Source organism: Tursiops truncatus, assembly GCF_011762595.2.
Source record: "Tursiops truncatus isolate mTurTru1 chromosome Y unlocalized genomic scaffold, mTurTru1.mat.Y SUPER_Y_unloc_1, whole genome shotgun sequence".
Classification (NCBI taxonomy): Eukaryota; Metazoa; Chordata; class Mammalia; order Artiodactyla; family Delphinidae; genus Tursiops; species Tursiops truncatus.
Window position 1 is genome coordinate 313,106 of NW_022983136.1, and position 25,162 is coordinate 338,267.

Sequence of the window (25,162 nt, forward strand, 5' to 3'; positions counted from 1 at the left end):
TTTACATTCCCACCAACAGTGCATGAGGGTTCCCTTTTCTCCACATCCTTTTGCCAATACTTGTGATTTGTTGTCTTTTGGATACTACTCATTCTGATTGATGTGATGTGATGTGATCCCTCATTGTGGTTTTGATTTGTATTTCCTTAATAATTAGTGATGTTGAGCATCTTTTCATGTGTCTGTTGGCCATCTGTATGTGTTTTTTGGAAAAATGTCTATTCAGATTCTCTGCCTATTTTTTTAAATTAATTAATTAATTTATTTATTTTTGGCTGTGTTGAGTCTTCGTTTCTGTGCGAGGGCTTTCTCTAGTTGTGGCAAGCGGGGGCCACTCTTTGTCATGGTGCGCGGGCCTCTCTTGTTGAGGAGCACAGACTCCAGATGGGCAGGCTCAGTAGTTGTGGCTCACGGGCCTAGTTGCTCCACGGCATGTGGGATCTTCCCAGACCAGGGCTCGAACCCATGTCCTCTGCATTAGCAGGCAGATTCTCAACCACTGCGCCACCAGGGAAGCCCCTCTGCCTATTTTTTAATTGGGTTGTTTGTGGGGTTTTGTTTTGTTTTGTTTGTTTGATGTTGTGTGACTTCTTTTTACATTTGGATATTAACGCTCTATTGGATATATCCTTTGCAAATATCTTCTCCCATTCATTGGGGGCCTTTTCGTTTTGTTGGTATTTTCCTTCCCTGTGCAAAAGCTTTTTAGTTTGAAGTAGTACCACATCTGTTTATTTTTATTTCCCTTGAGGAGGGAAATAAAAGAAGAGAAATAAAATTTCTCTTTTTTATGTGTGTAAAAAAAAATACTACTAATGTCAAAGGGTTTGCTGCCTGTGTTTTCTTCTAGAATTTTTATTGTTTCAGGTCTTACATTTAAGTCTTCAATATGTATTGAGTTTATTTTTGTGCATGGTGGAAGAGAGTAGTCCAGCTTGATTCTTCTGCATGTAGCTATCCACTTTTCTCAACAGCTTTTATTAAAGAGGCTCTCTTTTCCACATTGTATTATTTTTGCATCCCTTGTTACAGATTAATTACGTGCAAGTATGGGCAGTTCCTTTGTACATAACTTGTTTATAATATTATGTCTTTGTCTTTAACTTTTACCATTTTAATTACACTGTATCTTGATGTGTTCTTCTTTGGGTTAATCCTGTATGGGACTTGCTGTGCTTCCTGGACTTGGATGTCTGTGTCCTTTCCCATTTTAGGGAAGTTTTTGGCTATTATGTCTTCAGATATGATCTCTGCCTCTTTTCCTAATCTCTTCTCCTTCTGGGACTCCTGTAATGTGAATATCAGTACACTTGAAGTTGTCCCAGAGGTCTCTTAAACGATCCTCATTTCTGTTTATTCTTTTTCTTTTTTCTGTTCAGCCTCAGCAGTTTCCACTAGTCTGTCTAGTCACTGATATGTTCTTCTGTATCATCTAATCTACTGTTGATTCTTTCTAGTGTGTTTTTCATTTCAGTTATTGTATTATCTCTATTTGGTTGTTTTTTGTCTTCTACCTCTGTTAAAAACTTCTAACTTCTCACTCTGGGAATCCATTCTCCTCCCAAATTCTTTGACTATCTTTATGATCATTGTCTTGAACTCTTTATTGAGTAGATTGCCTATCTCTACTTCATTTAGTTCCTCTGGGGTTTTATTTCTGTACATACGGCAGCTGGCTGTGGAGTATTAGTGGGTCTTAGGGCTATTGCTGACCCACTAGTGGGCAGAGCTGAGTGCTGGGGTCTCTAACTGCAGGGCCAAAGGTGTCCTGGAGTTGGTGTTAGCCAGCTGGTGGGCAGGGCCTGAGATGTGAAGTCCCATGAGGTTCCCAGGCTGGGTGGTCCCATGCTAGTGCCAGTGCACTTGTGTGTGTGGTTGATTCCCAGGGCAGCTATGGGCTGAAGGGCCTTAAGATTAGCTGGCCTCCTGGTGGCTGGGGCTGTGTCCCTTCCTGGCTAGTTGCTTGGACTTCCTGGTACTGGTGCTGACAGACTGGTGGCTGGGCCAGGTCCCAGTGCTAATAAGCTAGAGGGAGGGCTCCAGAGTGATGCTTGCCAGCACCAGTGTCCACATGGTAGAACAAAGCTCCCAAGAATGGCTGCCTCCAGTGACTGCATCCCCAGGGTGAGCTCCATTTGTCCCTTCTTTTCCAGGAGACTCTCCAAGATCAGGTATCAGTATATGGATCTAACCTGGGTGTCTTTCAAATCACAGCTTCTGTATGTGCCCTTTAAGAATGGAGTCTAGGGCTTCACTGGTGGCGCAGTGGTTGAGAGTCTGCCTGCTGATGCAGGGACACGGATTCGTGTCCCGGTCCGGGAAGATCCCACATGCTGCAGAGCAGCTGGGCCCGTGAGCCATGGCCACTGAGCCTGCGCGTCCGGAGCCTGTGCTCCGCAACGGGAAAGGCCACAACAGTGAGAGGCCTGCGTACTGCAAAAAAAAAAAAAAAAAAGAATGGAGTCTATTTCCCGCATTCTTCTAGGTCTCCTCAGAGTAAGCCCCACTGGGTTTCAAAGTCAGACATACTGGGAACTTGTCCTCCCAGTGCAAGACCCCCAGGCTGAGGAGCCTACTGAGGTGCTCCAATTCTTTACTCCTTGGGAAGAATCTCTACAATTGTGATTATCATCCCATTTGTGGGTCACCTACCCAGGGATATGCATAGACCTTGACTGTACTGCATATCCACCACTTCTGTCTCTTTGTGGTTCCTTCTTTGTATCTTTTCTACTAGTCTCTGGTTTTTCTCAACAATACTTGCTCTGTAGATATAATTTTGGTGTGTGTGTGAGAGGAGGTGAGCTCAGGGTCTTCCAACTCCTCAAAATCTTAGTAAGTATTCTCTTATTCTTTGTAGAATTGTTTTAGTTGTCTTTTTCCTTTAACTTTTTTTAGACTCTTTATTTCAGTTGGAAAAATTATTAGATTTTTGTATTTGCATCAAGTTTATACAATATATGGACAATATATGGACATACATGTATGCCTTTGATGAACATGGTTTATTTCTGTAGGCTTATTAAAGTCCTTTTATAACATTTTCTCCATCATCATTATCGTCTTTGCCATTGTCATCAAACACTTATTGTGTGCCAGCACTGTTCTTCAGACAGTACTAATATAATAACTTCTAAAATCTCCCTACCATAATTACACATTTCATTTATTTATTTATTTTTGGCTGTGCTGCGTGACTAGTGGGATCTTAGTTTCCCAACCAGGAATTGAACCCTGGCCCTTGGCAGTGAGAGCTCCGAGCCCTAATCACTGGACAACCAGGGAATTCCCAATACACATTTTCTTGTATCCTAAGTTTGCTTTGAAACTTTGAAACCCCAGGGATTGAAACCCATAATCTTAGTGGAGGTAGAATTTTAATTTTACCATCTGGCCCCAGAGTCTACACCTATACCATACTATATATTGCTTTTCATATATGCATTGTTAACTGTATTGTGTTACGTTGTGTAACTTTTGTGGCCATAGTGAATAGCAGTTTTTTAAAAGTAACAATTTCAGTTTATAATTTATAACAGACTCTGTTGACATGCAGAAATCGACTATGCAAACTTTCAATATTAAATGTATGACCATACTGCATAGATTCTGAGGTGCACTTTCCTCCTTATAGGTCAGTATCTCTGAAATTGAAATGTATTTATCACAGCCTGCAGTATTCAGGAACTACTCATTTTGTATCCCTCCACATGAGTTACAGTCATTATTGGTTACTACATACATTGCTAATACTTATCAGACAGTACTCCTGAAAGTAGAATAAATTGCTCTTGGAAGAGTTGAAAGAAGTTAAACAGCAGTCAGAGCCTGGGTTGTTTGATTCATATTTCAGTCATAGGATACGTGGTCATACATTGAGAGTCTTTTTATCACAAAATTTCCAACTTTGAACAGAAGCTGCTTAACTTACTTTAGCAAAAATGAAATAATGACTTTAGTCAAAAAATAAAGTGCTGGCATCAAAGTTTGAGAAGTAAGTGTCATTGACTTGTAAGAAAATTCTACAGATGATAATTAAGAGATGCTTCATCAACACCTTGTTGTTGGGAGAAAACTGTAGTTAGACATGGACATTGAACAGCTTTGAGCAGAAAAGTGAGCCACAGTAGCACCCTGAATGTGATGTGAAGAAGTTTTAATATTCTAAATGCATTTCTTTTGGTTATTTTTCACACACATGCCAACTCCAGTATGTATTTTACAGTTATAAATGATGACGAATTATATCATTTTATTGAGCAGTAGTTTTTCTTAGTGGTATGTAAAATAATGGTTCATCTAATAATTGAGAGCATCTTCAGAGTCCATGAAATCCAGTAGTGATACTAGTTAGTGGACTTTTTGCATTTTCTGTGTAATTGTGTTTTCTGTTAATAATGATGTTAGATTCAGTTTTTAATGGTATAGGTACTTGAAAGAGTGTTTCCAGTGTTTTTTTCTTTAAATATTGATACTGCAGTGTTCTCTTAGGTAAATATTCTTTAAATTCTCTTCCTTTAGAGTTTAGAAGTTTTTATCATAAAGAGGAGTTGAATTTGGGGGATGCTTTGGCCTGCATCTGTTGATTTTTTTTTTCCTTTGATCCATTAATGTGCTGAATTTTATTAATGGATTTCCTAACTTTAAATTCTCTTTGAATTTTCTGTATAGTTAGTATTTACATTTCCATATCATTGAGCTGTAATTTGTCCCTTATTTCTCAAGATCTTTTTAAACACTAGCTTACAAACTAATTCTTTCTACTTCTCTTCTTCCAGTTATTCAACTTAAATGTTAAATATTGCTTAACTTGATTTCAGGTAATGAACGTTAATCAGTATGCTTACCTTCTTTTTAAACTTCCATTTGAAGGTAGGGTTTGCTGACTAGAAGAAAAAAAAAAGGAAGTTTAAAATTCACTGTGCCAGGTAATAAAAAGATTAGCTGAGGGATGGATAAGGGGGAAAAAAAAGATGGTTAGGACTTTACTTAAGATAGAATGAAAGTTAACTTTAAAATATTAGAGGAAAACTAGATAGATTTAAAAGGATAACAGTGAGAGGTTTTTTAAAAATACAATTTTTAAAGTATTAATTAAATTTTTTTTTTGAGAATTTTTATATGGAAGAAGGCTAGACTATGGAAAACTAGAATAAGTTTTTTGTTGTTGTTTTTTTGCCACCCTTTGTGGCATGTGGGATCTTAGTCCCCAACCAGGCATCGAACCGATGCCTCCTGCAGTGGAAGCATGGAGAGTCTTAACCGTTGGACCACCAAGAAAGTCCCTAGAATAAAGAATTTTTAATATATAGTGATGAAACAGCTTGATATTTTATCTCTTGTGAATGAAATTTAAAAATTTGCAATTATATTTGTTTCATCTTTTAAAAACTAGATTTAGTTCTAATTTTAACAGTGCACTAATTCTCCAAATGAAGAGAATAAATAGAGGTGGATTGTATTTTGGCATGATTTTCTGACATAATTGTGAGCCATCATTATATGGCATTTTCACTTCATACTGGAATTGCAATATGAAAATTGTATGTCAGTTTTCTAAGACCTTTGCTAGGCTTAATCTTGTGGATATTTTTGTTTCTCTAGCTGTTAATTAGTCTTCCTATAGATTTTAATTTAAGTCAGTGGCCATGACTGTGACTGAGCATATCTTTTTCATTTTCACCAACTTTTTTACATCTTTTGTGCTTTACATTTTCACTTTAAATATAATTACTTTGTATTTAGCTTGTATTATTATTATGTTTAAAGAATTGATCTGTCATACTAATCAACAAAGATAATGTGTTTTGAGTGGAAAGCAGAGTTTACAGTTACGTGGAAGAAATGTTTTGAGTTCATTAGTTGAGTGAACTCCAAGCAGTTTTCTTGTTCACCCGTATTGTTAAACTATTGTATATTTTTAAACATATACAATATAGTCATTTTAATGAACAGCATTTAAAAAAATTATATATAAACAACAGTTCTGTGGGGTGTGCACATTATCACTTCAGTGCCAGTGGCACATTAAATACGTTCATTCTTAAGACTTTTGCTTCTCCTGCAACCATTAGATCTGCTGAGATTTGGGTAATGAACATTCAAACAACTTAAATAGGCTTCAGAAGATACTGTGAAATAATTGAAACTGGAGAATAAGAGTCTTAGAAGGATTAAAAAAGTAAAATAGATAACATGTTTATGAGAAATGAGTAAAGTCCCTTTGTGTCCTTGAGCACATTTCTTAGCTTTCAAAGCTTCAATGTCATTAATTGGAAAATGGGGCTGGTAATATCTACCCCTAGTTCAGGTAAAGATAAAATGAGATAATTTATGCAAAGACTTTAGTACAGTTTCTGAGATCTAGCAAATTATCTGCAAATGACAGCTTTTTAAAGGATGGAAACAGAATAGATTAAAATAAGCATGAATACAAATTAAAAAGTATACACACTGGACTTTCCTGACTTTGTTAGCTAACAAAGTAGAAATAATGGTAGACTAACATCTAGTACTTTAATAAAACAATGTAAGATCTTTTTCACAAACATATTAAATTTAAGGATTCATAAATTAAAGAAGAGTAGTAGATTGGAAAAAGTTAATATTTTAAGGATGTCAGTTCTTCCCAAATTGGTCAGTATAAATTAACAGAATCCCAGTCAATCCCCTTTAAAGAGAGGTTTAAATATATGCCAATAAGGACGAATATACAACACACATATACTGATAGGTCTTTAAAAAGTCAGTGAGATAAAACTCAGCTGAGAGATGTATAAAACTCATAAGCAACATATTAACAAAACCCAAACGTTCATTTTTCAGTAAAATTACAAATTTTAAAAATACTAATTTCCAGTGCTCATTGGGTTTTAGGGAAGTGTAGGTACTTTTACATTACTGGTAAAAGCATAAAAATTGTTAGGAGAGTTTTGTGGAGAGCGTCTTAACAGTATCGGGGTTTTTTCTGTTTTGTTTTTGCTGTGCCATGTGGCTTGTGGGATCTTAGTTGCCTGACCAGGGATCAAACCTGGCCCTGGCAGTGAAAACTCCAAATCCTAACCGCCAGACGGCGAGGATATTCCTTCAAATTTTTATGTGTACAAAACAGTCTGACTCACGTGACCTTCTTTACAGTTTTCCTATAGAATATCCACCAAAATGTAAACGACACAGCAAAAAACCAAAATGTGCTGTCACAGTGTTGCATACTAAAATACTGAGAGAGATGCAAGCAGTATTCATGTCTCATTTTGAACTTCGCTAAATTAAGTAAGAGCCTACTCATAACCAACTGAATCTGCTTAAAGGGCAAATTATGGAATTTACCATACTTTTTAAAAATCTAGCAGGAAATGGAGCATCTCTTAATAATTCTTACCTGCTGAGGAAAAGTAGCCCTCTTGAGGAACATTAATCATAATGGTGGTAAGATGTAGAGGTAGTTTATTTAAAATGCATTATTACCTTATCTGATATCGATTGTGTTGGCCTCAAGTATTAAACACATTCACTCATGTGAATAACCATTACCCTGATTTTTTAAATGACATTATGAGTAACAGAGAAGCCTCACTCCTGTCACCTTCCCAGTCAATTATTCCTCCCTTTGCAAGAAAGAACCACTATTCTGACTTCTGTTACCATTGATTTGGTTTTTATTTTTGTGTGTTGGGCTTTCCAGAGCAACATTATGCCTGGAAAAGTTATCCATGAAATTACTTATAGCAGTTAATTCATTCTTATTGTGTATAATAATGAGTTGTATAAATATTCCATCATTATCCATTCTGATATTAACTTCAGAGAGTACTGTTGGAGAATGTACATTTATTGGATTGGCCAAAAAGGTCATTTCGGTTTTTCTGTAAAATCTTAACAGAAAAGTCGGCACGAACTTTTTAGCCTACCTAGTACATGCTTTGGTGCTGGTAGTAAACAGTAATTTGCTAGGATTTTAATTGAATACAGAGGTTAATTTAGGGGAAATTGACATTACAGAGGCAGTGTTTTCTAGAGCAACAGAATTCTCCCTTTGTCTTTTAAGAAGAATCTCACTAGAGTTTTCAGTTAACATAGCCAATCATGTATTTAAGTGGTAAAAAATCTATTGTCTTTAATAGTACTAATTTTGTACTATTCTACTTTTCTGAACTGGTTATGATGATAATATTTCTGTTGGTTTTTTGGATTTCTTGGATATATAAGGTATAAATCAGAAATTTGACTATAATCATGCATTTACTTATCTTACCTAACTGAATTGGTTAGCAGTTTCCAGTATTAAAATACAATATGTTAAAAGGCATCTTAATCTTCTGACCTTTGTGAGAATGTAGTGTTTCACCCCTAAATTCAAGGTATGCAGTTTTACTTTAAAGTAATGCAAATATCATTCCTCTTTATTATGTGAGCTGATTTTGTGTAATAGAAACCCTTTGTAGCAGGTTAGACTGATTTTGAAATTCTGAAGTGCATAATTATACACTTGTGCACACATTTTTATTGTGTTAAGACATATCTCTTTTTCTACTGAGTGAATATTGTTTTTTTTTTTTTTTTTTTTTTTTTGCGGTAACTGGGCCTCTCACTGTTGTGGCCTCTCCCGTTGCGGAGCACAGGCTCCGGGCGCACAGGCTCAGCGGCCATGGCTCACAGGCCTAGCCGCTCCGCGGCATGTGGGATCTTCCCGGACCGGGGCACGAACCCGTGTCCCCTGCATCGGCAGGCAGACTCTTAACCACTGCGCCACCAGGGAAGCCCTGAGTGAATATTTTTAAGTAAAAAATCAATATTGAATTTCAACTTTTTGACATCTTTAAGAGTATCGTCGTTTTTTACTTGCAGCCCATTGATATGGACTAATTGGCTCCATCCTGATTTCTTACTTTGTTAAGGGATGTGTTTGTGTGTTTCTCTTTCAGATTATGGATCATATTTGCAAATACTTGAACTGGTGTCATAAGTAATAGAGTTTGGGAGTGGTTTGATTTATTTTATCAGGTTTTGGTTTTGGAGATTTGTTGACTTTGCCAAAGGAATTGTAAAATGCTCTAAAATAATTCATAAAACTTTAGAATTATTTGTTTTTGGAACTTGTGAAAAAATTCACCTATGAAAGAATTTGGGTTTCAAGCTGTTTGAAATGTTAACATTAGACAGGTTATTGTATTTACTTTTACGATTGCTTGAGTTTTCTATCTCCGGTTAATACTGGTAAATTTTAAAAAATTAATAATTTTTGGCTGTATTGGGTCTTTGTTGCTGCACATGGTCTTTCTCTAGTTGCGGCGAGCGGGGGCTACTCTTGGTTGTGGTGTGTGGGCTTCTGATTGTGGTGGTTTCTCGTTGTGGAGCACGGGCTCTAGGTGGGTGGGGTTCAGTGGTTGTGGTGCACGGGCTCAGTAGTTGTGGCTTGCAGGCTTGTGGGATCCAACTCGCAGGCAAGTTGCTCCATGACATGTGGGATCTTCCCGGACCAGGGCTCGAACCTGTGTCCCCTATATTGGCAGGTGAATTCTTAACCACTGTGCCACCCAGGGAAGTCCCTAGAGGCTATTTTCATCTCCTAGGATCAGGAAATAGGGGGCTGAGAGTGAATAATGATCATGGGAATAAGAGAAAGGAACAGATAATTGAGTAGTTGGAAGGGAAAGAATAGGAAAGATCAGACATCCCAACTGACAGGGAAGGAAGAAAAGGTCATAGTGATCACGTCTGGAGGAAGCTGGGTTTTATCCAAATGAAATATTCAGTAGATAGTGTGGTGGAAGAATTAGGTCCAAGCCTAGTCTGAGTATGTGGATTTGGGGAATTATCATTCTGCATATGGTAGTTGAAACCATAGGAATAAAGAGAAAGTAGAAGACATGGCTGATTGCACAACCTTGGGCAAGACAGTAAAGGCTGAGGAGTGACACAGTAACCAGAACTTGGGAGAGTGGGAAGAAAACTAGGGTGTCACTTAAAGACTGAGAAACAAGAGAATTTCAAAACTGAGGGTATTCTCTCTCAAACGCTAATGGGGTGAATGAGAAAAAGGGTTATTCTTTAACCTACGGTTAACCCTACCATTCGTTGAAATATCATTGACATATAACATTATGTAAGTTTAAGGTGTACAGTGCAATGATATGTTGCCAGTATGCATTGTGAATTGGTTGTAAACACCTCTGCCTCATCATGTATTTACATTTTCTGTGTGTGGTGAGAACATTAAATTTTGACACCTTAGCTGCTTTGAAGTATGTAATACAGTATTGATAACTGAAGTCACCATTTGGTATATTAGATCCCCAGAACTTATACCTGAAGTTTGTACTCTTAGACCAGCATGTTCTCATTTCCCCAAACTCTCCTGCTCCTGATCCTACTCTTTATTTCATTGTATTTATAGATGGGCATACCTGCTCTTACTGTATTTTGCTTATTGCACTTCACAGATACTGAGGTTTTTACAAAATGAAGATTCTGGCAACGATGTGTCAAGCAAGTCTGTTGGAATCATTTTTCCAACAGCATTTTGTCATTTCGTGTCTCCGTGTCACATTTTGGTAGTTCTCTCAATATTTTAAACTTTTTTGTTATTATTATATTTGTTATGATAACCTGTGATCTTTGATGTTACTATTGTAATTGTTTGGCGGCACCAGGAACTGCACCCATATAAGACAATGAACTTAATAAATGTTGTGTGTGTTTTGACTGCTTCACCTCTGGGCCATTCCCCATTCTGTACCTTTTCTCAGGTCTCCCTATTCCCTGGGACACAACAATATGTAATAAAAGTAGACCGGCATGAAAAGATGCTCAACATTGCTAATTACTAGAGAAAGACAAATTAAAACTACAATGAAGTGTCACCTCACACCGGTCAGAATGACTGTCGTCAAAAAGTCTACAAACAATAAATGCTGAAGATGGTGTGGAGAAAAGGGAACCCTACTACATACTTGGTGGGAATGTAAATTGGTGCAGCCAGTGTGAAGAACAGTATGGAGATTCCTTAAAAAACTACAAATAGAGCTGCCATATGATCCAGCAGTCCCACTCCTAGCTTCCAAAGGAAGCTCTTAATTCCAAAAGATACATGCACCCCACTGTTCATAGGAGCACTGTTTACAGTAGTCAACACATGGAAGCAACCTAAATGTCCATCAACACAAACATGGATAAAGAAGATGCAGTGTATGTACACCAATGGAATATTATTCAGCCATAAAAAAGAATGAAATAATGCCATTTGCAGCAACATGGAGAGACCTGTATACATCATCATACTAAGTGAAGTCAGACAGAGAAAAACAAGTATCGTATGATACCACTTATGTGTGGAATCTAAAAAATAATACAAATGAGTTTATTTACAAACCAAAGCAGACATAGAAAACAAACATGGTTACCAAATCAGGGGTGGGCAGTGGTAAATTAGGAGAATGGGATTAACATGTACATACCACTATATGTAAAACAGATAAAAAGGATTTACTGTATAGCATAGGAAATTATATTCAATATCTTATAATAACATAATGGAAAAGAATATGATAAATAATATGTATACATATTCAGTTATGTACACTGGAAAGTAACACAGAATTGTAAGTCAACTATAATTCAATTAAAAAAAAAAGGAAAGGAAAAAAAATTAGGAGTGAGAAGAAGAGTCACTTGATGAAGTGAACTTTATTGTTTTATTTTAAGAAATTGCCACAGCCCTCCTGCAGCCACCACACTGATCAGTCAGCAGCTATGAAGATCAAAGCGCAAGACCCTCTATGAGCAAAGATTAGGACTAGCTGAAGCCTCATATGATGGTTATTGTTTTTCAGCAGTGAAGTATTTTTAAATTAAGATATGTATTTTTTTAAGATATAATGCTGTTACATACTTAATAGACTACTGTACAGCATAAACGTAACTTTTGTATGCAGTGGGAAGCCAAAAAATTCATGTGACTTCCTTTATTGTGGGGCTCGGGACCTGAACCCAAAATACCTCCACGATATGCCTATAACACATTTTCTTTACTCATTCATCACTAAGCTTGTTTCCATATCTGGGCTATTGCAAATAGTATAGCAGTCTCTGCCTTATCTGAAGTTTCACTTTCTAGGGGTTTTAGTTACCCTGGTCAACTGTGGTTGGAAAATATTAAATGGGAAATTCTGGAAATGAACAGCTCTTAACTTTTAGATTGCATGCCATTCTGAATAGCATGTTGAAGCCTCTTGCCATCTGGCTCTGTCTCAGCTGGGACATGAATTATCCCTTTGATCCATGTATCCTGCCCCTTAGTCATTTAGTAGTTTCCTTGGTTTTCAGATCTACTGTCATGGTTTCACAGTGCCTGTTCTCAGGTAACACTTGTTTTACCTAATAATGACCCCAAAGCACAAGAGTAGTGATGCTGGCAATTTGGAAATGCCAAAGACAAGCATGAAGTGCTTACTTAAGGGAAAAGGTAGCAATTTGGGAATGTGAAAAAGAAGCCATAAAATGCTTCAGGGGAGAAGGTGAAAGTTCTGGACATAATAAGGAAAGAAAAAAATTGCTTAGGTTGCTAAGATTTACATTAAGAATGAATATTCTATCCATGTATAAAATATCCTATCCAGGAAAAAAAAGTTCCTCGTGGTTTTACTGTCACACGTCAGACTGCAAAAGTTACAGCCACAATGCATGATAAATGCTTAAAAAGGTATTGAATTCGTACAATAAAATGTTCTGAGAGACCGCATTCACATAACTTTGTTTACAATACATTGTAATCATTCTGTTTTATTAATACTTAACTGTTGTTAATCTCTCACCGTGTCTGAAAGTTACACTTTATCATAGGTATGTACTTACAGGAAAAAATATAGAATGTATAGCTTTGGTACTGTCTACAATTTCAGGTATCCAGTGGGGTCTTGGAACCTGTCCTGGTGGCTAAGAGGGTAACTACTGTTTTTTAGTGAACATGGCACTGCAGATGTCTTTTTGACATAGTGATTTTATTTCATTAGGATATATACCCAGAACTGGAATTGCTGGATCTTATGGTAGTTCAATTCTATTAAGTTTTTAAAGTTTATATTACATTGCAGTATAGTTGATTTACAGTGTTGTCTTAGTTTCAGGTGTACAGCAAAGTGATTCAGTTATACATATACATATATCTGTTCTTTTCAGATTCTTTTCCCATTTAGGTTATTAAAGAATATTGAGTAGAGTTCTCTGTGCTATACAGTAGGTCTTGTTGATTATCTGTTTTATATATAGTAGTGTGTGTATGTTAATCCCAAGCTCCTAATTTATCCCTCACCCCACTTTTCCCCTTTTGTTATCATAAGTTTGTTTTCTAAGTCTGTGAGTCTGTTTCTCTTTTGTAAATAAGTTCATTTGTATCATTTTTTTTTAAGTTTCCTCCTATAAGTCAGCGCTCCCCAACCTTTTTGGTACCAGGGACCAGTTTCGTGGAAGACAGTTTTTCCACAGATGGTGGGAGGTGGGGGGTGGTTTCGGGATGATTCAACCACATTACATTTATTGTGCACTTTATTTCTATTACTATTACATTGTAATATATAATGAAATAATTATACCACTCACCATAATGCAGAATCACTGGGAGCCCTGAGCTTGTTTTCATTTGCCACTCACTGATAGGGGTTTGATATGAGACTGAAAGCAATTGATTTATTATGTTCTCTGTGCAGTCAAACCTCTCTGCTAATGGTAAACTGTGTTTGCAACGACTCCCTAGCACTAGCATCACTGCCTCAGCTCTACCTCAGATGATCAGGCATTAGAGTCTCATAAGGAGCATGCAGCCTAGATCCCTCGCATGTGCAGTTCACACTAGGTTTCACACTCCTATGATAATCTGATGCTGCCGCTGATCTGACAGGAGGTGGAGTTCAGGTGGTAATGTAAACAGTGGGGGGCGGCTGCAAATACAGATGGAGCTTTGCTCTCTCGCTCACCACTCACTCACCTCTGTGGACTGGTAATGGTCTGTTTCCCGGGGGTTGGGGATCCCTGATATAAGTGGTTTCATATGATATTTGTCTTTCTCTGACTTGCTTCACTTAGTATGATGATTTCTAGGTCCATGCATGTTGCTGCAGATGGCATTATTTCATTCATTTTCATGGCCGAGTAATACTCCATTGTACATGTGTGTACCACATCTTTATCCATTCCTCTGTTGATGGACATCGAGGTTGCTTCCCTGTCTTGGTTATTGTAAATAGTGATGTAGTGAACATTGGGGTGCATCTACCTTTTTGAATTACGGGTTTCTCCAAATATATGCCCAGAAGTGGAATTGCTGGGTCATATGGTAGCTCTGTTTTTAATTTTTTAATTAATCTCCATACAGTGGCTGTACCAATTTACATTCCCACCAACAGTGTACGGGGGTTCCCTTTTCTCCACACACTCTCTAGCAATTTATTGTTGACTTTTTCATGATGGCCGTTCTCACTGGTGTGAGGGGATACCTCATTGTAGTTTTGATTTGCATTTTTCTAATAACTGGTGATGTTGAGTAAGTATCTTTTTATGTGCTTTATGGTCATCTGTGTGTCTTCTTGGGAGAAATGTCTATTTAGATTTTTCTGCCCATTTTTTGATTGGGTTGTTTGTTTTTTTGTTATTGAGCTCCATGAGTTGTTTGTATATTTTAGAGATTAATCCCTTGTAGATCACATCATTTGTAAATATATTCTCCCATTTTGTGGGTTGTCTTTTGATTTTGTTTATGGTTTCCTTTGCTGTGCAAAGCTTTTAAGTTTAATTAGGTCCTAGTTGTTTATTTTTGTTATTATTTTCATTACTTTAGGAAGTGAAGCCAAAAAGATTGCTGCGATTTATGTCAGAGTGTTCTGCCTATATTTTCCTCTAAGTGTTTAGTAGTATGTAGTCTTACATTTAGGTCTTTAATCCATTTTGAGTTTATTTTTGTGTATGGTGTTAGGGAATGTTCGAGTTTCATTCTTTTATTTATTTTCTTTCATTTCTTTATTCATGCAGTTTTCCCAACACCACTTATAGAAGATACTTTTTTCTCCATTGTATATTCTTGACTCCTCTGTTGTAGATTAATTCACCGTAGGTGTATGGGTTTATTTCTGGGCTTTCTAGCCTGATCTGTTGATCTATATTTCTGTTTTTGTGCCAGTACCGTATTGTTTTGATGACTGTAGCTCTGTAGTGTAGTCTCAAGTCAGGGAACCTGACTGTTTGGGTGTTTTGTGTTTCCATACAAATTTAAAGTTTTTTTGTTCTAGTTCTGTGAAAAAATGCCATTCTAATTTGATAGGAATTGCAGTGAATCTTTGATTGCCTTGGGTAGTATAGTCATTTAGACAATATTGATTCTTACGATCCAAGAACATGGTATATCTTTCCATCTGTTTGTGCCATCATTGATTTCTTTCATCAGTGTCATACAGTTTTTGGAGTACAGGTCTTTTGCCTCCTTAGATAGGTTTGTTCCTAGGTATTTTATTCTTTTTCATGTGATGGTAAGTGATATTGTTTCCCTCATTTCTTTCTGAACTTCTGTTGTTAATGTATGGAAAGGCAAGAGATTTTTTGCATATTAATTGTGTACCCTGAAAATTTACCAAAGTCATTGATGAGCTCTAGTAGCATCTTCAGGATTTTTATGTATAGTATCATGTCATCTGCAAATAGTGACAGTTTTACTACTACTTTTCCAGTTTGGATTTTTTTTTTTTTCTTCTCTGATTGCTGTGGCCAGGACTTCCAAAACTGTGTTGCATCACAGTGGTGAGTGTCGATATTCTTGTCTTGTTCCTGGTCTTAGGGGAAATGCTTTCTGCTTTTCAGTTGAGTATGATGTTAGCTGTGGCTTTGTCATATATTGTCTTTAGTACTTTGACGTATGTTCCTTCTGTGCCCACTTTCTGGAGAGTTTTTCTCATAAATGTTGAATTTTGTCAGAAGGTTTTTTCCCATATATGTTGAGATGATCATGTGGTTTTTATTCTTCAGTTTGTTAATGTGGTGTATCACGCTGATTGATATTGAAAAATCCTTGCATACCTGGGATAAATCCACTTGCTCATGATGTATCTTCCTTTTAATGTATTGTTGGATTCAGTTTGCTAGTATTTTGTTGACGATTGTTGTGTCTGTGTTCATCAGTGATACAGGCCTGTATTTTTTCTTTTTTTCTTGGTATCTTTGTCTAGTTTTGGTATCAAGGTGTTCGTGGCCTCATCGAATGAGCTTGGGAGTGTTCCTTCCTCTGCAATTTATGGGAATTGTTTCAGAAGGATAGGTGTTAAGTTTTCTTTAAATATTTGATAGAATTCACCCGTGAAGCTATCTGGTCCTGGACTTTTCTCTGGACTTCTGTTTGTTGGTAGTTTTTTAATCACAATTTCAATTTCAGTACTTGTGATTGTTCTGCTCATATTTTCTATTTCTTCCTTGTTCAGTCTTGGGAGATTGTACCTTTCTGAGAATTTGTTCATTTCTTCTAGGTGGTCCATTTTATCAGCATAGTTGCTTATAGTAGTCTCTTATGAGTCTTTGTATTTCTGTGGTGTCCGTTGTACCTTCTTTTTCATTTCTAATTTTATTGATTTGTGCTCTCTTTATTTTCTTGAGAAATCTAGCTAATGGTTTATCAGTTTTATCTTTTCAAAGAACCAGCTTTTAGTTTCATTCATCTTTTCTATTTTCTTCATCTCTTTTTCATTTATTTCTGCTCTGATGTTTATAATTTCTTTCCTTCTAGTAACTTTGGGTTTTGTTTGTATCTTTTTCTAGTTGCTTTAGGTGTAAGGTTAGGTTATTTATTGGAGATTTTTCTTGTTTCCTGAGATAGGATTGTATTGCTATAAAATTCCCTTTTAGAACTGCTTGTGCTTCGTCCCAATCTTCATGTGCTAGGTTTTTGATCTTCATGTTTTTGCTGTCATTTGTCTCTAGGTATCTTTTGATTTCCTTTTGACTTCTTCAGTGATCCATTGGTTGTTTAGTAGTATATTGTTTAACCTCCACGTATTTGTGTTTTTTACAGTTTTTTTCTTGTAGTTGCTTTCTAATCTCATAATGTAGTGGTCAGAAAAGATGCTTGATATGATTTCAATTTTCTTAAATTTACCAAGGCTTACTTTGTGTGGCCCAGCATGTGCTCTATGCTGGAGAATGTTCCATGTGCGCTTGGGAAGAATGTGTAGTCTCCTTTTGGATGGAATGTTCTGTAAACATCCATTAAATCCATCTGGTCTAGTATGCCATTTAAGGCCTGTGTTTCCTTATTGATTTTCTGTCTGGATGATCTGTCCATTGATGTAAGTGAGGTGTTAAAGTCCTGCACCATTACTGTGTTACTGTTGATTTCTTCTTTTTTTTTTTTTTTGCGGTACGCGGGCCTCTCACCTTTGCTGCCCCTCCCGTTGCGAAGCACAGACTCCGGACGCGCAGGCTTAGCGGCCATGGCTCACAGGCCCAGCCGCTCCGCGGCACGTGGGGTCTTCCCGGACCGGGGTATGAACCCGCGTCCCCTGTTATCGGCAGGTGGCCTCCCAACCGCTGCGCCACCAGGGAAGCCCCGATTTCTTCTTTTTTGACAGCATTTATGTTATATACTGAGGTGCTCCTATTTGGGTGTATATGTATTTTCGGTTGTTATATCATTTTCTTGGGTTGATGGTTTTATCATTAGGTAATATCCTTCTTTTTCTCTTGTAACAGTATTTTAAAGTCTATTTTGTCTGATGTGAATATTGCTATTCTAGCTTTCTTTTGATTTCTATTCGTATGAAATACCTGATTCCATCCCTTCACTTTCAGTATGTGTCGCTAAATCTGAAGTGGGTTTCTCATAGACAGCATTTATAGCAGTCTTGTTTTTATATCCATTCAGCCAGTCTGTGTCTTTTGCTTGGAGCATTTAATCCACTTAACGTTTAAGGTAATTATCGATATGTATGTTCTTATTGCTATTTTGTTAATGTTTTGGATTTGTTTATGTAGGTCTTTTTTTTCTGTTCCTCTTTTGTTCTTTTCTCTTGTGATTTGATTATTAACTTCAGTGTTGTGTTTGTATTCCTTTTTCTGTTTTGTATGTATTGTAGATTTTTGGTTTGTGGTTACCATGAGGTTTTGCTGTAGCAGTCTGTATGTACACAAATTTTTTTAAGTTGCTGGTCTCTTAATTTCCAATGTATTTCCTATATCTTGCATTTGTACTGTCCTCACAGTTGCTGGTTTTGGTATCATATTTGTGTGTGGATGATTTTCTACCTTTACTGTATGGTTTCCTTTACTGGTAAGCTTTCCCGTTTGTAATTTTCTTATTTTTGTTTGTGGCCTTTTCTTTCCCACCTAGAGAAGTTCCTTTAGCATTTCTTGTGAAGCTGGTTTGGTGGTGCTGAAGTCTTATAGCTTTTGTGTGTAAAGCTTTTGATTTCTCTGGCGAATCTAAACTAGAGCCTTGCTGGGTTGAGTATCCTTTGTTGTAGGTTTTTTCCTTTCGTCACTTTAAATATATTGTGCCACTCTCATCTGGCTTGCAGAGTTTCTTCTGAAAAATCAGCTGTTGTTTTCCCTTATTGCTTTTAATATTTTCTCATTGTCTTTAATTTTTCTCAATTTGATTAATATGTGTCTCAGCGTATTCATCCTTGGGTTTAACCTGTATGGGACTCTGCACTTCCTGGACTTGGGTGACTGTTTTCTTTCCCATGTTAGGGAAGTTTTCAGCAATTAGCTCCTTAAATATTTTCTCAGGCCCTTTCTCTCTTCTCCTTCTGGGCCCCTGTAATGCGAATATTGGTGCATTTATCGTTGTCCCAGAGGTCTCTTAAACCACTCTCATTTTTTTTCATTCTTTTCTTATTTTGTTTTGCAGCAGTGATTTTCACAGTTTTGTCTTCCAGCTCATTTATCCATTCTTCTCCTCATTTATTCTGCTGTTGATTTCTTTTAGTGTACTTTTTGTTTAACTTATTGTATTTTTTAAAAATTAATTTATTTTACTTATTTATTTGTGGCTGTGTTGGGTCTTTGTTGCTGTGCGCGGGCTTTCTCTAGTTGCGGCAAGCGGGGGCTACTCTTCGTTGTGGTGCACGCGCTTCTCTTGTGGTGGCTTCTCTTGTTGTGGAGCATGGGCTCTAGGGGCGCAGGCTTCAGTAGTTGTGGTACATGGGCTTAGTTGCTCTGTGGCATGTGGGGTGTTCCTGGACCAGGACTCGAACCCGTGTCCCCTGCATTAGCTGGAGGATTCTTAACCACTGCGCCACCAGGGAAGCCCCTATTGTATTGTTTATCTCTGTTTGTTTGTCTTCTATATATTGTAGCTGATTGTAAAGCATTTTTTGTATCTTGGTCTCTGCCTCCATTCTTTTTCTGAGATCTTGGATCATCTTTATCTCATTACTCTGAATGCTTTTTCAGGTAGCTTGCCTGTCTCTACTTCACTTAGGTATTTTTCTGGGGTTTAACCTTTTTCCTTCACCTGGAACATATTCCTCTGCTGTCTCATTTTATAACTTTCTCTGTTTGTGGTTTCTGTTCCTCAGGCTGCAGGATAGTAGTTTCTCTTGCTTCCGTGTCTGCCCCCTGGTGGGTGAAGTTGGTCTAAGAGGCTTTTGCAGGCCTCCTGGTGGGGGTACTGGTGCCTGCACTCCAGTGTGTGGCATTGGATCTTGTCCCTCTGGTAGGCAGGGCCATGTCAAGGGGTGTGTTTAGAAGTGGCTGTGGACTCAGGAAGATTTTAGGCAGCTTGTCGGCTGATAGGTGGTGCTGTATTCCCACCCTGTTGGTTGTTTGGCGACCCAACACTGGAGCTACAGGCTATTGGGTGGGGCCAGGTCTTGTGTCAAAATGGCAGCCTTCAGGAGAGCTCACACCAATGAGTACTTTCTGGTACCTCCGCCACCAGTGTCCTTGTCCGCACAGTGTCCTCACCTCCCCAGGAGACTCTCAAAGATCAGCAGGTTAGTCTGACCCAGGCTCCTATGAAGTCACTGTCTTTTTCCTGGGTCCTGGTGCACATGAGACCTTGTGTACCTCCTCCGATAGTGGAGTTTCTGTTTCCCCCAGTCCTGTGGAGCTCCTGCAGTCAAGCCCCACTGGCCTTCAAAGCCAAATGCACTGGGGGTTCCTCCTTCCAATGCCAGACCCCTGGGCTGGGGAGCCTGACGTGGGGGTCATTACTCTCCTAAAGGAGAACCTCTGTGATATAATTAGTTTAGAGTTTGTGGGTTGCCCACCTAGCGGGTATTGGATTTGATTTTATCGTGAATGCACCCCTCCTCCCATGTCATTATGGCTTCTTCTTTATGTCTTTGGATGTAGATTTTTTTTTTGGTAGGTTCCAGCCTTTTTTATTGATGGTTGTTCAGCAGTTAGTCCTGGTTTTGGTGTTTTTGTGAGAGGGGGTGAGTTCAAGTCTTTCTACTTTGCCATCTTGTCTCCAACTTTCTGTTTTCTGAAAATATGGTTCCTTTCTTATCCATATAATTGACATAATGTGGTGCTCAAGCTCACACTCGCAGTAGAGTAGAGTAGTACACCAGTCCATTAAGGTTACTCCTTGTTTATCAGTTGTAGGACATTCGATTTCAGGGTAAAATAGTAACTTTGGCTAAGTGAGGCCTCTTTGGTTTAATGTCAGAGTGTTAAAGGCTTCTCTCCCCTCCCCTTCTCCCAGATGGCTATGCGGAGCTCAGCTGCGGTGCACACCCTGTCTAGCCTGCAGACAGAGTCACACATGCTATCTCCAGGCCTGGGTCTCTGTCCTTGGGCACCCTCTGGGCACATGCTGAGCTCACTGGGCATTTGGACCCCACTGGGGTCCCCATGGAGCTGTCCTGTTAATTTTTTGAGGAACCTCCATACCGATTTCCATAGTGGCCACAACAGTTTACATTCCCACCCACAGTGTGGAAGCATTCCCTTTTCTTCACGTCCTCACCAACACTTAATCATCTCTTTCAGACTAGCCATTTAACAGATACTAAGTGATGACTCTAACAGATTGCTTTTTGTATCATATCCAAAAAATTGTTGCAAAGACCAGTGTCAAGGAGCTTTTCTTCTCTGTCTTTTCCTAGGAGTTTTATGGTTTCAGGTTGTAAGTCTTAGTCCATTTGAAGTTAATTTTTTTGAATGGTATATAAGATAGAAGTCTAGTTTCATAATTTGCGTGTGATTATCCAACTTTCTCAACAGTGTTGAAAAGACCATTCTTTCCCTATTGACTGTTTTTAACTTCCTTATAAGTTATTGAGTGTATTTATATAGGTTTATTTCTGGACTCCTGATTCTTTTGTGATTTCACACGAATTTTAGGATTGTTTTTTCCATTGCTGTGAAAAATAATATTGGAATTTTAATGCATTGAAACTATGGATAGCTTTGCGAAGTGTTGACATTTTACAATAATTTTTCTTATCTGTGAACACAGCATATCGTTCCATTTATTTGTGTCTTCAATTTCAATTGAAGACAATTTCAATTGTACTTCATCCAACTCCTGAAACTTTACTGAATTTGTGTTTTGATGGAGTCTTTAGGACATTTGATTTTGTATATCAAATGTGTCATCTGCAGGTAGAGGCAGCTTTACTTTTTGCCTTTCTAGTTCCATTGCCTTTTCTTTTTCCCTGCCTGATTGGTCTAGATAGGACTTGCAGTACTGTGTTAATGCGAGTGGTGATTGTGAGCACTCTTGTGTCTGATCATAGAGGAGATGCTTACATTAGTTGTGGACTTATTACATAGGATTTTTATTCTTCATTTTGTTAATGTGGTAATCCTTCTAATGTGCTGTGGAATTCAGTTTAGTACAATTTTATTGTGAAGTTTTGCGTTTATATTCATCAGGGATAGTAGTTTTCCTTTCTTGGACTGTCCTTGTATTGCTTTAATATCATAAAATGAGCTTGGTATTGTTTCCTTTTCTTCAGCTTCTTGAAGTGTTTGAAAGGAATTGGCTTAGTGTTAATCCTTCTTTAAATGTTACCAAAACCATCTGGTCCTTGGCTTTTCTGTGTTGGGAGGTTTTATTTACTGATTCAGTCTCCTTCCTTATTATTGGTCTGTTAGATTGTATATTTTTTTCCTGATTCAGTCTTGTTAGGAAATATGTTTCTAGGACTATATCCATTTTTTGTAGGTTATCCAGTTTGTTGGCATGTGGTTGTTCTTAAAGATTGTATTTCTCTAGTGTCAGTGGTAATGTCTCCTTTCATTTCAGATATTATTTATTTGACTTTTTGTTTTTTAGTCTAGCTAAAGGTTTGTCAGTTTTGTTTACCTCATTAAAAAAACAGCTCTTAGGGGCTTCCCTGGTGGTGCAGTGGTTGAGAATCCACCTGTCGATGCAGGGGACATGGGTTCGTACCCTGGTCCGGGAAGATCCCACACACCGCAGAGCGGCTGGGCCCGTGAGCCATGGCTGCTGAGCCTGCGCGTCCGGAGCCTGTGCTCCGCAACAGGAGAGGCCACAACAGTGAGAGGCCTGCGTATCGAAAAAAACAAACAAACAAAAAACAGCTCTTCAGTTTGTTTATCATTTCTGTTGTTTTCTGGTGTCTATTTCATTTATTTCTGCTCTGTTCTTTGTTTCTTTCTGCCAACTTCGGGCTTAGTTTGTTCTTTTTATAGTTCCTTGAGGGGTAATGTTAAGTTGTTTATTTGAGATCTTTTTTCTTCATGTAGGTGTTTATCGTCATTTTGCCACATCTAAGTTTTGGTACGTTTTGCATTTTGTTTCCATTTTTGCTTCAGAATATTTTAAAAATTTTTGTATGATTTCTTCTTTGACAAATTAATTCAGAGTTTTTTGTTCAGTTAGTTTCCAGCTTTGTTCCTGGTACTGATTTCTCATTTCATACCATTGTTGCAGGAAAAGATACTTGATAATTTCATTCTTCTTAAGTTTAAGACTTATGACCTATATAATAATCTATCTTGAAGGGTATTCTGAGTGCACGCGCGAAGAATGGGTATTCTGTTGCTGTTGGATGAAATGTTCTATATATGTCTTTTAGGTCCATTTGGTCTAATGTATAGTTCAATTCTAATGTTTCCTTTTAGATTTTCTGTTTGGATGACCTGTCTGTTAAAAGTTGCTCTGTTGAAGCCTCCTCCTATTGTTGTAATATTATTTCTCCCTTCAGATTCACCATTATTTGGTTAATATGCTTAAGTGGGCCAGTGTAGGGTCCAGTGTTGGTTGCATACATATTTTTGATTTGATATATCTTTTGATGAATTGATCCTTTATCTGTATATAACCTTCTGTACCATTTTTGATGTACAGTTGATTTTGTGTGATATTTGTAGCTACCACTGCTCTCTTTTCATTGCCACTTGAAAGGATTATCTTTATCCATGCCTTCACTTTGAGCCTGTGTTTGTCCTTACTGCTGCAGTGAGTGTCCTTTAGGCAACATATAGTTGGTAGTTGAGTCTTGTCTCTTTTTTTTTCAAATCCATCTAGCCACACTCTGTCTTTCGATTAGAAAATTCTGTCCATTTATGTTTAGGATGGTTAATGATACTTAGAGATGTACTAATTCTCTCTTACTGTTTCTTGAATGACTAGAAACAGACATGAATTCCTTTTTTCCTTCCTTCTTCTCTTGCTGCTTTCCTTTGGGAACTGACTAGTTTTCATAGTGGTAAGCTTTGCTTTTCTTCTTTTATCTTTTGTGTATCTACTGTAGGTTTTTGCTGTGGTTTCCATAAATTATCTTATGCACATAATGATCAGTTTTAAGCTGATAACAACTTAAAATGTTGATTGAATACAAAAACCCTATCCAAACCCTTCACACTTTGTTTCTGTTGACAGAATTTGCCTTTCTCATATTACATATCTAGCAACAAATTGTAGCTAACATTGTTTCTAATACTTTTTGTCTTTTAATTTATAGAACAATTTATTATTGTCCTGTATGTCCTTCGGAAATGAAGGAAAGGGGCTTCCCTGGTGGCACAGTGGTTGAGCATCTGCCTGCCAGTTCAGGGGACACTGGTTCGAGCCCTGATCCAGGAAGATCCCACATGCCGTGGAGCATCTAAGCCTGCGTGCCACGACTACTGAGCCTGTGCTCCATAGCCTGCGAGCCACAACTATTGAGCCCGCATGCTGCAACTACTGAAGCCCTTGTGCCTAGAGTCCCTGCTGCACAATGAGAAGCCCGTGCACCGCAACAAAGAGTAACCCCTGCTCACCTCAACTAGAGAAAGCCTGCGTGCAGCAACAAAGACCCAACACGACCAAAAATAAATAAATTTATTTAAAAAAATAAACTGTCTAAAATCAAAAAGAAATAGAGAATTTTAAAAGCAGCAAGAGGAAAACGTTCTTTCATAAGGGAACCACCATCATGATATAGGTGGATTTCCTATGGGGGAAAATGCTACCTATTTGGCATGTGGGATCTTCCCAGACAAGGGAGTGCACCTGTGTCCGCTGCATTGGCAGGTGGATTCTTAACCCACTTTGCCAGTTAAGAAGTCCCTAGACAGTTTAATTACGTGTCTTAGAGAAGATCCTTTTAGGTTGAAATTCAGGGGATATATCCAAATCCTCTACAGTTTGGGGAAGACATTCTTTCCTTAAAGCCATTGTTTCCCCTTGTCTCTGTTGTCATTTTCTGGGATGTCAGTAATATGTAGGTTGTTTTCTTTAATGGTATCCCACAGTTAAGGTATGCTCTCTTTCCTTTTCCATTCTTTTTTCTTTTTTTTAACCTCTGATTGGTTTATATTAAAGGACTTGTCATAAGATTTTTTTCTTCTGCTTTATCCAGTTTTTTGTTGATGTTCTCTATTTCACTTTTTTCCCATTTCATTTCACTGTATTCTTTTAGAATTTCTGTTTGGTTCTGTTTTATGATCTCTGTCTTGCTTTTTTATTTTAATTTTTTTTAATTTATTTTTTATTTTTTATTTTATTTTTTTCTGTCTTGCTTTTGAACTTCTTATTTTGTTGATGTATTGCTCTCATTGTTTTCTTGAATTGTTTCTCTGGGTTTTCTTCTAGTTTTCTGAGCTTTCATAAAATAACTTTTGAATTCTTTATGGCACATTGCCATAAAGATCTCCATGTCTTTGGAGTTGGTTACTTGAAAGTTACTGTGTTCCATTGGTGGTATTGCGTGTCCTTCGTTTTTCA

At 37.6% G+C, this 25,162-nt stretch overlaps 1 protein-coding gene across 6 annotated transcripts in view; it reads left to right on the forward strand.

The window, feature by feature from the left end:
• Window positions 1–25,162, forward strand: part of LOC117310586 (zinc finger X-chromosomal protein) — a 55,255-nt gene that overhangs the window by 5,371 nt on the left and 24,722 nt on the right. The window contains exon 3 of one of the 6 annotated variants that reach the window (XM_073799764.1): window positions 23,916–24,380. The exons of the other annotated variants lie outside the window; for them this stretch is intronic. The gene's annotated coding sequence lies outside the window, so the exon portion shown is untranslated. The remainder of the gene's footprint in view (window positions 1–23,915; window positions 24,381–25,162) is intronic. 6 annotated transcript variants of the gene reach the window in all.